The 12,727-nt window shown below is 37.9% G+C and overlaps 1 protein-coding gene across 8 annotated transcripts in view; it reads left to right on the top strand.

Annotated features, from left to right (window-relative positions):
* Positions 1–12,727, top strand: part of BACH2 (BACH transcriptional regulator 2) — a 253,359-nt gene that overhangs the window by 158,886 nt on the left and 81,746 nt on the right. The gene's annotated exons all lie outside the window — the stretch shown is intronic.

The raw sequence follows: 12,727 nt of genomic DNA, 5'->3' as shown, positions 1-12,727 counted from the left end.
GGCTGAAAAACTTCTTTTCCATTGTTTCTCAGCTTCTCCTTCATAGCCTTTTCTTTCTTAAAAAGCTATGAAACTCCATGCAGTAAAGAGGATGTGGTATAGCACAAGCGCTTAAACTACACACAGTTGTTCCATGGATTATTGATGCTGTCTGTGGTGGGTTGGTTTTGGGTTTTTTACTATGTAAGATTAAATCCTATTACATTGGCTCAGTGTAATCTCTTCCCCCCATATCTTTTATGAGCGGAACTGTGTTGTGTGTCGTCATTAGTCTACACTTATCTGATCATCTCTGACCTTTTATTTAAATGCATATTTCTGTTCTAGCATCTTTACCCATCAATTGTACTAATGGCTGATATTCTGTACAAGGCTAGAGAGTTGATGCAGTAATCAATGTTTTAATACTTCAGATGGGAATGGGCAAAACTTCAGGAGTAATTAGCTTTTGTGGCAGTGGTGTTTTCTGCAGGGAATTACGTTACATCTGTTATAATTATCTGCATGTTTTAATCCTGTAAGTGACCAGATGCTGACAAGCAGGAAAAGATTAGTTGTCATTTTCATTATGGATTCTCCATATTTGATATAGATGTAGAAATGTTTTTTCTGCTACTAAGTTTAGCATGGATGAAGTCATATCAAATTGTTTTGAAGAAAATGCCAGAAGAGTTTGTATCCTATGTTGAGAACTGTCTCACTTGATTCAGTGCTTTCCAATGAGCAATATTCGATACTTCTCTGTGCATATCACTCAGATGATACTTTTGTGCAATGCATTCTACCTGCCATTACTAAGAGTCAGTAAGCAATGTGGTTGGCTTAATATTTTTATAATTTGAATACAGTATTTTCTCCTAGGAAGTAGGAAGGATCCTTTCTAGTTTTATCAGTTCCCTGTTAAATTTGTCTGCTTTTTGTTGTATAGACTGTCCAGGGTGAACAGTCGCAAATGAAGGAGTTGAATTGAAATTACTATAAGAGAATGTGGTAGAGCGCTTCAGCTGAAGGTTAGCATCCTGTTAGGATATGTGATGCAGGTTATCTACATCTGGAAATCAGCAAAATCTGCTATTTAATCTCCCTTTCCTTCCCATGGCAAATACACCTGTAATCAAGAACTTTTGCCAGCATTATTTTTCATAAAATCATTAAATTTGCATTTCATTTCCTGACATAGGAAGCCAAGCTGGAATGCCCTAGAATGATCTCCTTGGACACAAAGATTTACTTAATATAGCCACTTCTGCATTATTGCACCTTGTCATGGACTAAGGCTGTGGTGAAAAAGTACAAAAGGTGGTGGTGAAAGATCATGCTGAGCCTGTGATGCCCCTCCCACATGTTCATACATAATGACAAAGGCTTAGCAATGCTACCCTGTTGTACAGTATGATCTGACTTTGACTTACAGATGATTATTAGCTCACGCCTTTCTAGTGCTAGAAGAAAAGAATTGGCCAGTCAAGTGCTCATTATTACATTACTTGAATAATACAAAACATTAGCAATGGAGATTTACTATAATGATGTATTTTAAGTGTATCTCTGCTCTGTTGGTTTTGCTTTTAATGCATTCAGTTAAAAAGTGCTTTAGGTTATTGCTAATGGATGAATCTTCAGGAAAATTGGAATTTTCAAATAAGATTGACATTTGCAGTAAGAAATATAAATCTAATGAGAGTATTTCAGCAGAGGTTTATAATTAGGGATGAATGGAGTGAATTTGTACATGCACTCTACAAAAGGACACAATGGAAGGTGAAATTGCACACACTGCAGTGAATGAGGGATGAAAGCCAATGTATCAGTGTCATGGCATGACAGTGTAGAGTATAAATGATATTGTCACTGAGTGCTGCAGAAGGTATCAAGGGAATTCCACTCCAGTAAATTACATTACTTAGACAGACCTGAAGGCATTGTGTCTGAATGAGTCGGGGGAAGGAGGATGGGGGGGAGGGAAGGTTGTCAGCACAAAGCAGACAATATTGCAGAACAACTGGCTGCAGGGTTGGAAATCAGTTTTTTTCTGATATTTACCATATAAAGCACTTCAGATGTTTATTTTGTTAATATTTTTTAAATGTTCATTACAACTTCATTGGTGAGACAATAACATGTTCCAGATGTTTATTTGTACCGTATGTAATAAGTCTCACTTTCAGAGGTTCTGAACATCCACAGATCCCATTACCTTGCATAAGAATTGTGAGTTCCCCCCCACCTCTGAAAGTTTGATCCAAAATTAGTGTGGTGGTCTTTTAAAATGTCTTCATTCGGATGGGCTCCAGGGATTCTAGTTTCTATGGTTTCAGGAAGCTAGAAATTGGCATGCCTGAGCTTTTATTTCTCCATTCTAGTTTTTAGGTATTCAGATATTGTAGTGATGAACAGTGTAAGCAGCAGGAAAGATTATTTAGTGATGGTAGTCCAGCAAAAATGCTAAGATTATATCCACCTAAATGTATACTGTGAAGGCTACTTTCCCTCTGTAATCTTTCTATTGAACGTAATCCCATGTTCGCACAAACCTCTACTAGCTGCTTCTATTTAATCGCCTTCCTTAGGCCAAGAAAACATACCTCCCAACTTTCTCCAGAACTGCCTGTTAATGCCATTTCTTGAATACGTGAATGGAGCTGCTTTAAGATAAGACCAGCACCTCCCCCAAAGATCATGTGTATCATTTCTGAGGCATCAAAGTCTGCAAGGCACTTCTATTAAAGTTTTGACAACTTCGTACTGCTTAATTACATCTCTTCCACCTGCCTGCTCATTAAAACTCATTGAATATATCTGTTGTAAATGGTAACAAGTGAGTACACTCAGTTACCCCTCTCCAGAATTCTGATGTGCACATTACTTCTGATGTGAAGCTAGCCTCCTAAATAGCAGAATAGTGTCCACGAAGAACATCTGAGCTAACAGTTTTCTATTTGTTACTGGATTACGGTAGTCATTCTTCACCTGTAATTATGGTTTTAAGTTATATAAACATTAGCCAAATAATTTGGCAAAAACTGAACTGCACTATCATCTATGAGAACTGCTTTTGAGAAGAGATGGCAGAGAAAGAATAAACATTTATGTTTAATAACATACATTTCAAAATGGCACGAAAACACCCACTGAGTAATTTATAGCATGGCACAATTAAGCAGAGAGGAGTGGATTATTTAAAACAAATCACATATCAAACAATGTGTATAATAAATGTTTTAAGCATTATTTAGCCATCTCTAATAATAAGGATCAAATTCCTCATTTGCATTCATGTGAACCCCTATTGGCTTCTGTGGTGGATGTAGGAGTATGACTGAAAAAATCATCCATAAAAGTACAACAGGACATGTTAAAGAAAAAGTGATGGAGCATCATTAAAAAGGTGTCCTCCATGGGATGGGACACGTTAAATTAGTGGGTGAAATTAGTCAATGCTTACCATATAGTAGAGGTGAGGGGGAGGGGGCAAAGCCTAACTACATCTCATCTGGGTGTTTGTCTCATTGAAATTCCATTTTTCATTTTATGTTAATGTGTATTGCTTTGTGTAGGGGTGTATCTGTGTATCTTCATGAGGTAGATACGTACAGTTGTACTGGATATCATACTATAAGCAGTCTGTGGTTTTTTGTGCATGTATAAAAATATTGTACATTAACATGCCTCACATATGGTATTTTAGCTCCAGAAAGCTACCATTTTTGGATACTGAATATATTTGTATGTTTGCAGAGCTCCATAAGAAATACGCTTCCAAATAAAACATTTTTCTAACATGCCATTTCAATTTCATGACGTAATCTCTCCACGTTTTAAAATGTAGCTTATACTCAGTGTCGTCTCTGCATTCTGTTATGCAAAGCAATCCTCATCCTTCATTCTCTCTAAAACACTTTGTTCCTGCCTCCATAGCTGTGGTGTTTTCTTCTTTCTGGAGCTGATTCTGATGCCCTTACTCACATGAGCAGCCCACAGAAGTACTCAAGATGAGTAAGGGTTATGACATTGAATCCTAAATAACACTGTAGCACTGGGTTCAGTAGAGCGAGAACTAAACTTGAATATGTGTCTCTTAGGAAGAGACTAACCAGTATTCCTCCAAGTTGTTAAGAAAATGTTTACTTTGTGAGGTAAATTGAGCATGTTGAATCATTTTTAATCACACACTAAATTTTGTTTTGTCCATCCCTTTAAAAAGGTTGCTGCTTGTATAAAGAATTTGTAAATAAATATGCTTTTAGAAGAAAATGTCCGTAGCTGAACTCAGCCCTCTAACAGTTAAATATTGTAATCTTAAAACTTATTACTCGCACTTTTGGTAAGGCAAACTTCATGGTAGTGCATTAACAGACATTTGTCTATAAGCTTTGATTCATTCATTAAAAAGCCAACCCTTAATATTAATGTTACTCTTGCATATATCATTATATGTTGTTAAACTGACAATTGACGTGTAAAAACTGACATTTGCATGAAGTTCCCAAAACTGCAGTAAAAGAAACTTTTGTTCTGACTTGATAAGGAAGAAAAATGCAAAATAACACTAATCCTAACAGCAGAGATGTTCATACAAAGACATGTTCTGAACAATAAGGTCATTTATTCATGTATGACGTAAGTACGTAGGAATTTAAATAATGAAAAATCCTGTGAAATGCAGTAAAATGCCCACCACTAGCATTGTGAAGTTCCCCATCTGTAAAACCCTATTCTCAGGGAAAGCAGCTTTAGTTTTGCTTTGAAAATCCATTACCATAAGCTACTCTTTAAAAAACACTTTTCTCACTGCAATATTGAAGTAATTTTATATGCTAAGAGCAGCTCTTTTGCAGGGCAAAGAAGGTGGGAGGGGTTTTAATCGTGGTTTACAACCCCCTGTTTCCTCAAAACCAGGGAAACCACCTCAGTGTGAGGCTTTCCTCTTCTAAATTAATTTTACTCTGCACCTCCAAGGAGACCCTTTTTAGAATGTCCATCTGTTTAAATGGCTTATTCATTCTCTGGAGACTCTTTGGATTCCAAAAAAATATTGTTTGAAGGGAAAATATTAAAGGTTTAAGTTAAATTTTCTCCCTTTCAGATGGTAAGGAAGTCTTTATTTCAAGGAGGCAGTGCTATCTTCTGATACAAAAGGAGATCTGGCTTTTATTCTCAGTTCTGCCACATCCTTCTGACCTCACACAAGCTTCTGAACTACTGTCTGCATCCATTTCCCTATCTGTAAAATAGGGATAATAATGCCTACCAACCTTAAAGAAGCACTTTGAAAGCCAAAAATAAAAGATGATTTATGGGCCAAATAGCACAATTGTACAGGACAGATGTTCACGAGGCATTTGACAGTAAATAAAGCATGCTATACAATGAACAAAATCCCTAGCTTGTGAAGTCCACAACCTAGAGAGTCACAAGCAGGGAAAATACAGCATGAGGCAATGCGAAACAAATGCAGTGTGTCTGCTACAGCTGGATTGCTTAATGGAACAGATGGGTTTTCAAGAGGTTTTTTGAAAGAAGAAAGTAAAGGTTCTTGGCATGTGTCAGTTGGCAGTCTGCTGAAGCGTAAGGCATGGTATAGAGGAGGCATAATGTCAAGAGTTACAGAAGAGGACAATGAGAACCGCTTTGAAGAACAGAGTGAGGGAGTGGAAGGGGAATGTAGGAGGAAGAAAGGTCACAGACCTAATCGGGGATAAGGCAATGTGTATATCGAATGTACCTCAGTTTCTTGGAAATGGCGTGGCAGAGCCCTGAAAAGATTTTTGACATCTGGGACCATTTCTCAAGCACTGGTTGCTGTGCTTATACTGTAAGAGTAAGCCTTCCATCAAAGTAAGACAGGATACTGTAGTTGTCTGGAAATGATAAAGACCTTTGTCAGAGATGACTGAGATTTAATCTGTAATGTTGCTGAAGTATTTGCAAATGCATATGCAGCATCATTACAAAATCTTTGTGACCAGACAAATGTTTCATCCCGATCTCTGTTGACACAAAAGATTGCCTACTGATAATTGCTTTGCTTAAGTGTCTGATTATATGCCAGAAATGAGAGCATTCTGTGTTAGGTCATCTTTAATTATGCATGTACCACCTGTCAGCTCTAAATCAAGAGAAGATTAGTTTTCTCTTTGGATTTAGTTTAAGGGAAAGAAGCGATCTTTCAGCTAGAGGAATAGACTGTTGGAAACAATATATATATATATATATATAACCAGAGTTCTAAAGGAATCCTCTCAATCCTCCCTGATCATTAATAAGCCATTGGCAGATCCAAAAATATTTGAAACATTGCCTGAACTAGATGGTGGTGATTTTCAGGGAGAGAGGATCTGGGTTCATCTGTTGCATTTCTTAATTTTTTCATTTTCACCATTTCATGTGCACGGGATGAGTAGGAAATGTATGAATGTACTGGTGACACTGTAGTTAAGGTTCCATTAATCATTCAATTGTAAGCCTTTGCCTTTCAGTTTTATTATTAATTTAGCTACCACAATGTGATGCTAAAATAATTCTATAAAGACAGGCCCTGACTAAGAAAGCTTACAGACCAGAAGACAGAAGAATGAGGAAGGTATACAGGGCTTTACAGAAGAAGTGACTGTTTAGAGGCACTTGAGTGAAGAAATAGAAGAGGCCCTGGAGACTGAGGTTGGAAGATGGCTCCTTATAAACTCATCTCAAAAATACTTTGGGGCTGAAAATGTTTATACTTTGTCAGGGAAACATGAATTATCTGGGAAGTTTGAAGGCATTTTAGCAAGGAGTTTCGGCTGGTTAGTTTTTGGAGGTTGGGTTTTTAATGTAACAGAAATATATATAACGAATCTTCCATTTTATGTTTGGTGCATTCTGTGTGGAGTTCTGGGATGCAATAGAGATAAGATTGGTTGCTTTCTGCCCTTAATTTCAAGTACTGGCTGTATACCTCTATGTAGTTTTAAGCAGAGTTCTCATCCTTCTCCAAACAGAGTACATCAATTTAGCTATAGAATCATAGTCAAAGGATGGGAAGAGACCTTCAAACTTTTCTAGTCCATTCCCCTGCAATTAACGCAAGATTTCCAGCCTATCCCAGAGAAGTGTTTGTCTAACCTGCTCTTACAAATCTCCATTGACTCAGATTCCACAACCTCCCTAGGCAATTTATTCCAGTGCTTAACTACGTGGACAGATAGGAAGTTTTTTCTAATGTCTAACCTGAACTGTCCTTGCTGCAATTAAGCCCCTTGATTCTTGTCCTGTCCTCAGAGGTTAAAGAGAACAATTTTTCTCTGTTGTTTGGACATTGTGGAATCTATAGTAGTACACACACACACACACACACACACACACACACACACACACAACTTACCCCGTTTTCTGAGATTTGGCTTTACTGCTGCTTCAGTCACCATCTTAGGCATTGGAAAGTAATACTTCAGTACTGGGGAGCTTGTTTTATTAATGCTGAAATAAGTGGTATCTTAGTGCAGTAAATCAACTAGCGAATGTGGGCAGTGAACATTTGATGATGGCTATTGCGGCACTACTATTCACATTCCATTAGGTTTTGACTGGTGCATCTCAGTTGCATACGTATTTTAGGTAGTGTTCTCTCTTGTTAAGACATAAGGTTGGATTCATCTTCATTGGTGTAGGGAAGTGCAAATTGCCACTTTGGTTCTGCTGGAGAATAAAAGCTTTAATTGTCACACAGAGTTCCGCAGGTGGAATGCATTTCAAGCTGCCATAATACATTTTAGGGATATACCTCTGGACTGTACCTTGCAGCCAATGGGAGACTATAAGGACCTTGTGCCCATTCATTTCTCCCATCTCTTCTAGTAGGACATTTTACTGCTGGGGGGCTATCCAGTGACTGCATTGGTGAACACTTAACTAGTTGTTATTTCATTGTTTAGTATCAGTGTGCCATAGCTACATTAATTCTTTTTTCTTAATGAAAGAAGCTACACTTGAATTCTGTTCCTGTTTGGTGGTGTTGGTTTCCATTTTTATAGGATTGGTCAGCTTGGCATAGTTTCAGTGACTCCTTTCTAATTTCTTCCTGCATGGAGAGTGTTCCTAGTAGAAAAACTGTAAGTGACTTGCTCCATTTCACTGAATTTGCTTTCCGCATATCTGAAAAGCTTATTTTACTTTGTATTCAGATGTTTATTCCTTGAAGTAATTAACTTTGCTGTGTACATAGATTTGACCTGTTGATAGTGTACGTTTTTCTGAGTTGGTTTGATGGCCAGTATATATAACTTAGAATATAAACAACTAAATGGATTAAAAACTAGCTTATATGTCAAAACATAAGTAGCTTCTCCATCTTTGGCAATTTTAAACCAATATTTGTTTTTTCTAAAGATATGCTCTAGAAATTATATTGAGAAAGGTCTGTGCCCTGTGTTTTATAGCAGTGTTTCTCAGTCTTTTATGAAGTACCTTTTACCAAAAAAAAAAAAAAGTACCCCCAGTATCTATAGTGTTCAGAGACACAAATTTTTTTTCTACCATTGCAATGCATTTGTTTAAACAACTTAATTGTAACTGGGTGGGCAATGAAATTTTTTATTGTAAAAAGTACAAAAATAATAAAGGGCTGTAAAACTTAAAAATTCAGTTTTCTCCAAATTTCAGTTATGTTGACGTACCCCTCAGTCTTCTCTCGAGTACCCCTAAGAGGACTCGTACCACTGGTTGAGAAACACTGTTTTATAGGAGTACAGACTAGGTGACCTCAAGTGGCCCCTTCTGGCGTTGGAAAGTAGGAATCTACTCGTGGATTAAAGAAGGCAGAAAATAATAAACCTTTTCTTAGTGCTCAACAAAGTCAGACTTTTGGATAATAGATGTGAGTCAAATACTTCAGAATTCGGGGTACCTGCCTAACCACAGGTAGAGTAGCACTTTAAAGACTAACAAAAACATGTAGATGATATCATGAATTTTCGTGGGCAAAACCCGCTACTTCATCTGAAGAAGTAGATTTTGCCCACGAAAGCTCATGGTACCATCTACATGTTTTGTTAGTCTTTAGAGTGCTATTAGACTATTTGTTGTTTAAGTTTTTCCTGTTACAGACTAACTCGGCTACCCCTCTGACTCTTTTGCATAGGTAGAGTGAATGTTTTCCTGCCTCTTCACTCATTACTCTGCCTCTAGACTCAGTACTTGAATCTGTACTCTTCAGTTTCTTTAAAGGGCCTCATTTTTAATAGGGATATAAGTGACTAATCAGCTAGTCAGCTATCCAGTATGCAAAAGCTTATCAGATAGTTGACACGCTAGTTGACCAGTTGCTTCCCACTACCCCCACCGCTGCCTCTATCAAAAAGAGGCAGCAAGGGTGGGGGGAGGAGGGACTCTTGCTACATTTCAAAGCAGAAGCACTTTTATTGACTAATCGAATAGTCGATGGAAATTCCATTGACTATTCGATTAATTGATCTAATTTTAACATCCCTAATTTTTAGTCAAGATTGTTTATTAAATGTTTATTATTTTCATGCTGGTGAAATCTGCTGTGCAGATATTACTAAGAACTTATGTCTGCCCTTTGTCCCTCATCTGTTTTAAATTATGCAAGTTTTTCAAATTGTCTTGTACTATCTGTTTTTACAGTATCTGGCATCTTGGCTTGGGCTTCTAGGCAAATACAGGCAGTCCCCGGGTTACGTACAAGATAGGGACTGTAGGTTTGTTCTTAAGTTGAATCTGTATGTAAGTCGGCACTGACGTCCAGATTCAGCCGCTGCTGAAACTGACCAGCGGCTGACTACAGGAAGCCCGAGGCAGAGTTGGTAGTAAATTAAATGCAACCTTCTTGAAAAGTTCAAGTGGGAAATCAGAGCAGGAAAAGTAGTTTCTTTTGCACTGTGGTTGCAATACATTTGTGGAGTGATTTCAAGGAAACCTCTCAGTAACAGGAAACTGTTACTGCAGGCATTCAATGAATAAACTGTGTAGCTTTGTGCCTTGTACCTCATTCAAAAGATTGCTTAATAAAGACGAGAGCATGTCACTAATTAGTGAGGTTTAGCTTCTTTTCCCATTGTTAATGAGTTAGTAATTTCTGTCTCATAAAGTGGAAAGGAAAAGCAGAAATGTATTTTTTCACCTAAACAGAATGGCTTGCTGGAGATTAACAACATTAATAAAATAAGACATTTGACTTAATGGTGACACACCCCGAAATGATCAGTAGCAGATCTTTGTTTTAAAAACATCCCCTCTTATTTTCTGAACAGTTGTTCTCATCACAAATATCACCAGCTGGCTCCATCTGGTTGCCAAAGAAAATAAATAGGCTTGGAGACAGTTATCTACTTACACTTGAAATACACCTGCAGCACAAAGTGGGGAAGCTTGTAGTGCTTCTGCTATGTCTGAGGATCCCAGAACTTCTGCCTCCAGGATTCTTGATCTCAGTGCAGTATCTTAGGGAAGCACTGAAAATTTGCATATTTTATATGGAAGTAATTGTCAGTTCATAATCACATCTAAATTGTCTGAAAGCTGCATACTGCTGTAAATGCAATAGATTAGTAAAAACTTAAACAACAAATAGTCTGGTAGCACTTTAAAGACTAACAAAACATGTACATGGTATCGTGAGCTTTCGTGGGCACAACCCACTTCTTGAGATTAGTAAGGCAGTGGAAATTCTCCTATGCATAGGTTTGAATTCTGTCTTATCTGCCACTCAAGAGGTGAATGCTTCCTTACAACTTCGATAAACACTGTTTATACTTAAATGGATCATCAGCCAAACACTATTTCTACATTATATTTCCCTCCTTAATATATTATGCAAATCAGTTGTTTTAATTTCTTTTCTGAGCTACTTAGTTTTGTTACAGATTGAGTAGCAGCATCCTGAGAGTTATATGCCACTCTTAGCAAAATGTTAGAATGGTGGTTGGCAACCTTATTTCTGAAAGAGGTAATTTGCAAGTTGAATTACTTTTATAGACCTACTAGCCTGAGTAGGCATTTTCTAGCTATCGTAGGTTAGCAGCTAGTACATGCTTTTCAGAATCTAGCATATGATTAATTACTTACTACTAAAAAAAGAACATTCATAAAAATATGCATGATGAAATTAGGGCTACAGTGTCTCATTTGTTAAGTTAGATATCAATTTCTCTGTCAAATACCATAGTTCATGATTAATTTATTCAACAGGCATTTTCTTGAAGAGGCGGGCACTTTTAGTATGGAGGATGTCAAGCTGATACTTTAGTAATAAGCATACTCATAACTTTCTCATGCCTCAGATCCATTAATCCTCATGCTGCTGGATAAATCACTTTTAGAATAGAACCATGAAAATACTTCATGTTGGCTGTTGAATTATGATTCAGTACTTTATGCATCACCTTCTACAAGCCAGTACATTATAGTTTTCTTGCTACCTTTCTAGTATGCTGGAATTTCATTCAGTCCCTCTAGTCTTACGAAGCAGATCATTTTCAAATGCTTTACCCTCATGGATTTTGCAGACAGAAGCTTCATTTAATGAAGCCACGCATCTGTATTAAATGCTCGACAGCCACCTAGTGTCTCCTACCCCCTTTCCTCCCATGTTTTGTTAATTGGCAATTACTCCATCTTTTAGGTAAGGTTGTTTTCCTAATGGCTGTTGCTAGATCTTGTGCTCTGTTTTAACTTGGTCCATGTCCAGAGAAGTGGTAGGCACTTGACAGAAAAGAAACAAGGGTAGAGATCGGAGAGGGGAAGCGGGAGGACAGCAGCCATGCGTACTGGGACTAGGTTTGCTTTTCTTCCTGTTCTCCAGATTGTCAGGGAGCTAGGGGAAAATACTTGTATTTACACGCATGCTTCTCACGTTGGCTGGTGAAAGGATGAGGCAGAGGAGTAAATCACAGAATGCAAGTACTTTCCCCTCTCTCCCTTATCGTCAGGGGAACGGAAAGAAAAGCAAGTTGTTGCCACCCCTCCCCTGCTCTCCCAAAATGTCACCCTTGAAAAGAAACCCAGCCTGCCAAGGTTGTGAGGGTAGATGTAAGGCATGAAAAGAAACCAAGCTGGAGACATCAGTTGGTGCTGAGCAATGTCAGGGCCTAGGGAGTGAGATCCTTTGTTTCTGGTTGGCAGTATTTTGGGGCTGCTTGTCTTCTTATTTTGAAGCTTACTCTTTTGTGTTCTTCATATAAAAAATGGAAACTAGGACAAATAACAAAGGATGAATATAGGCAAGCAACACGGGAATGCAGGGGCAAGATTAGAAAGGCAAAGGCACAAAATGAGATCAAACTAGCTACAGGCATAAAGGGAAACAAGAAGACCTTTTATAAATACATTAAAAGCAAGAAGAAGACCAAGGACAGGGTAGGCCCACTGCTTAGTGAGGAGGGAGAAGCAGTAACAGGAAACTTGGAAATGGCAGAGATGCTTAATGACTTCTTTGTTTCGGTCTTCACCGAGAAGTCTGGAGGTATGCCTAACGTAGTGAATACAAGCAGAGAGAGGGTAAGTTTAGAAGATAGGATACACAAAGAACAAGTTAAAAATCACTTAGGAAATTTAGATGTCAGCAAGTCACCAGGTCCTGATGAAATGCATCCCAGGATACTCAAGGAGCTGATAGAGGAGGTATCTGAGCCTTTAGCTATGATTTTTGAAAAATCATGGCAGACAGGGGAGATTCCAGAAGACTGGAAAAGGGCAAATATTGTGCCCATCTATAAAAAGGGGAATAAGA

The sequence above is a fragment of the Pelodiscus sinensis genome, chromosome 3, assembly GCF_049634645.1.
Source record: "Pelodiscus sinensis isolate JC-2024 chromosome 3, ASM4963464v1, whole genome shotgun sequence".
Lineage (NCBI taxonomy): Eukaryota > Metazoa > Chordata > Testudines > Trionychidae > Pelodiscus > Pelodiscus sinensis.
The sequence above is the reverse complement of the archived record's forward strand: the minus strand, read 5'-3'. Positions and strand labels throughout refer to the sequence as shown.